Here is a 4,101-nt window from a genome sequence, read left to right on the forward strand (position 1 = left end):
AATCACTGTCCTAAAAATCCCTTTTGTTTCACCTACTCATCTCCCCACCCAAACTCCTAGAAACAACTGATTTTTTTTTAACGCTTCTATATTTTTACTTTTTCCAAAATGTCACATATTTTGGTCATTTTTTTTTCCTTCTCACTCTAATGGTTTATGGATTTTAATTGGTCTCTTTAGGCCATTTAAAGTGATTATTGATATAGTTGGATTAATATCTACAAATTCCTTACTATTTTCCATTCCTTTCCCTTGTTCTTAATGTCTTGTTTGGTCTTCCACTCTTTTTCTGACTTCACTGGTTTTAATCAAGCATGTTATATGATTACATTTTTTCCTCTCTTAGCATATCATTTATTTTCATTTTTATTTTAGTTTTTTAGCTGTTGTCCTTGACTTCGCAGTACGTATTTTCAACTCATCCAAGTCCTCTTCCAAATAAGACTGTGCCACTTTGTGGACAGTGTAATTACCTTATGACAAAGTATTCCTAATTCCTCTCTCCCATTCCTGATAATATTGTAATCATTCATTTCACTTAACCATAAGCTATAATCACTAAATAATTATTGTATTATTTGTAACAAACTTATCTTTGCAACAAATTTATCTTTGTAAATCAATTAGGAAGAAGAAAAATAAAATATTTTATTTCACCTTCATTTATTCCTTCTCTAATGTTCTTTCTTACATAGATTCAAATTTCTTACCTACATTATTTTTTTTCCTAAAGAATTTCTTTTAACGTTTCTAACAAAGTAAGTCTACTACTGACAAATTCTCTCAATTTTTGTTCGACTGGGAAAGTCTTTATTTCTTCTTCACTTTTGCTGGATAATTTCTCTGTGTATAGAATTCTAGGTTGGTTTTCTTTCCAACATTTTAAATATTTCATTCTACTCTTTAAGCTTGCACAATATCTGAAGAGAAGTTGTATATTTACTGTTTGCTGTAGCTATAGGTGTCAGAGGCAAAAATTTATTCTGGTGTTCCTCTTTTTGTCTCCTTTCTTTTTGGGTTTCCTGGAGACTTCTGCTTAAATGAGGTCCAGATGTACAGTTCTTTCAGTCCTATTTCCTGTTATTATACAGGGGTCCTACTGATGTATAAGGTATGAGGTGAAGGGAAATCTATAGTCCTATTATTAGAGCTTAGTCTGTCAGTTCACAGGTGATCCTAGATTTTAATCTTTGCAAATGCTTTTCAGATTTTTTGTTTTGTTTTGTTTTTTCCCCACTCTAGGTGAGACAGAAAGGCTAGAAGGGGACAGAGTTGAGTGCTTCCCTGCCCAAGCTAGGTTACCCCAGTTTGTAAACCACTAGTGAAATAGTTTATCTTGAGGCCAGGCATCGTTACAAAGAACAAGATATTCTAGGCTTATTTCAAAACAACTGCTTTTCTCCTTCCCCTGTGGGAACACAAGGAGATTTTTCTCCCACCTTCACTGTCAGATCCAGTAGAGCTCCTGGAGACAATACAGAAGTTTAAAGGGACTTCTAAGTCTGAGTCCTCCTGGAGATTTTAACTCTCGAAATTACCCACTGAGCGTCCAGCAATTTTTCAATTACCATTTAGTTTTTCCTACCTTGATGTGGGTTCCCACAGAGCTTTCTGCTCATGGGATTTTGCTCAGGCAAGTTGAGATTCTGTGTATCTACCTGCCTGTCTTTCCAATTGGAGGGGTAATGGTTTGCCCTGTGATCTCAGTTCTCTAATAGATCTAAGAAGAATTATTGATTTTAGGTTTGTTTAGCTTTTGTCTTGTTGTGTGAATGGAAGGGATGATTTCCAAGCTCTTCACATGCTGGACCGAAACAGGAAGGCTAAAACATTTTTCTTTACAAGTTTTACGTGAAATTTTAGGCAATTCACTATTTGTTCTAGTGTTTTTTTGGCTAGTGTGTTTTATTCTGACAAGTCTGTCTGGAATCCTTAGAGAATCTTTTAGGTTCCTGCACATGGTATATAGTGGAAAGCCAGGGCAGACATAGGAAAAAGGTATAACAAAGAGGAGGAATGGGTGAGTTGCCAGTGTTGAAACAGTGGAGACAAAATAGAAATTTATCCCACTCACTGGGAGGAGAATATAACAAAATCACAACAGCAGAGAGTGACTATGTATAGATGTACATTGGACGGACGCGCGCGCGCACACACACACACACACAAACATATGAGCATTTTAATGAGAAGTTGTGATGTAAATGCCAAATAGTGAAAAGACTAGTCCAGATGATGCCATTTAATTTCTATGAATACGAAAAGTTGGCAACATTCTATTAAAAACAAATATAAAAAGTTCAAATACTTGCTCTTACTAAAGTCAAGAAAAAAAATTTAATTCAGCATCAAGAATAGGCTACGAAAAAATACACTTGGTTATCTAACATTTTGTCACAATTTTTCTTCATTCCTAAGATTTAAATTTAATAACCTATAATAGTGTGGTAATGATCTATAATATTCAGAAGTCATAAAAAGTGATTAGAATATAAAATACAATCAAAAACTCTTAGGTAAAAAAACAGAGTCAAGTGTATATAAATCAGCTAAAACACTTCAGAAGTTTTAATTATATTACGAGTGAATAATCAGATTCTATTACTTGCTATTTATAATTTTATGTATTGAATTCTATTTCAAATCCTTGTGTGTTTATTATGTATTTTAAATGCATCACATATTGTTATTCCTTGTAATTTCAATACATTTTATGTTAAAGTTTGGGGTTAAAACAATAGCATTTTATGGTTAAGAAAGTATACATTTAAAAGGAAAACAATGGCTTGATAGCATTTGTAATAAAACTCAAATGCTATAAGTGAAAACTAAATGCTGATGTGATCCCTTAACATATATAGTAAAAGAGAAATATTATTATTGGACAGTAAGTGCATAGAGAGAAGCAATCCACAAGGACTGACTTCAAAGCCCTGCAAAACCTTAGCATGTTTCTCTAATTTCCTTGGATGACATAATCACCATCAATTTGTAAAGGAAATGGCTGTGGTTTTAAATCCAAAGAGATCCTGGGAGAATGTCTTGGGAAGCATAGGCTTGTGTTTCTCCTCCAAATGCTCCGTTCCTTGGCAGCATGAAACCTTCCTCTCTTTATCAGCTGGTAATGCCAATCAGGGAGGCAGACGATCTGTCTGAAGTTCAGCCAAAAGCCCATCTTGCTAATGCCTCCTGGCTTGCTAGCAACTAAAGGAGATTTATTTCATGCTTATGCTGACCATAGAGGCAGGACCTTCATGAGTGAGGGCCTTACAGTTCAGCTGAAAGCACAGATCCAACCAAATGAAGGAATTGTTGAATTTGCCAAGAGTCAGACAGTTTTTTGACAGCTCACCATCAGAATACCGTTTTCTAGACTCTTTCATTTTCTCTTCTCTGATTGACACATACACCATCAACAGATGCACAGATCTTGGCAAAGAGATGACAGTGAAGCCACTAGAGGATAAGATAGTCTGACGATGCATTCCTGCTGCCTTGTTTCTTTTTATTGAAGAATAGTAAATCTCTTTTTCTTCAAGTAACAAGTAATTGAAATTATTTTTGTTTTAAGCCATCCAGGCAAAAAGATAGTATTTATACTATTACTAAGAAAGGCAGATGGTTAAATACACAGTAGCCAAACCAAGTGCAGTGGCTTATGCCCGTCATCCCAGCTACTTGGAAGGCTGAGGCAGGGGGATCGTTTGAGCCCAGGAATTTGAGACCAGCCTGAGAAAGATAGCTAGACCTTTCTTAAATAAATAAATTAATTAATTAAAAATGCTTAGTAGCCAAAACAGATACAGACAGAAAAACAGAGTCCTATTCGAATGTAACAGCAGTCCTGAGCAGTGTTCCTGGCACACGGAAGTATTATTTTGTTAAACTCATTTCACTGGGTGATGAATGAAAGGTTTTTACCTCCAAAAAATTGTATTAAAATACAATTTCTTTAAGAAGTCTAAAGAGAACTAACTGGTTTCTGCTTCTCCCAAAGCCACCTTCAAAATATTTCTTGACATAATAACTAGAGCGACCCTGCTAAACAGATCTCGTCATCACTGCTCTGCTCCATGTGCTCCAACATGTCCCTCCTGACTC

Source organism: Propithecus coquereli, unplaced genomic scaffold (genome assembly GCF_000956105.1).
Source record: "Propithecus coquereli isolate 6110/MARCELLA unplaced genomic scaffold, Pcoq_1.0 Scaffold275, whole genome shotgun sequence".
In the NCBI taxonomy this organism is placed as follows: Eukaryota; Metazoa; Chordata; class Mammalia; order Primates; family Indriidae; genus Propithecus; species Propithecus coquereli.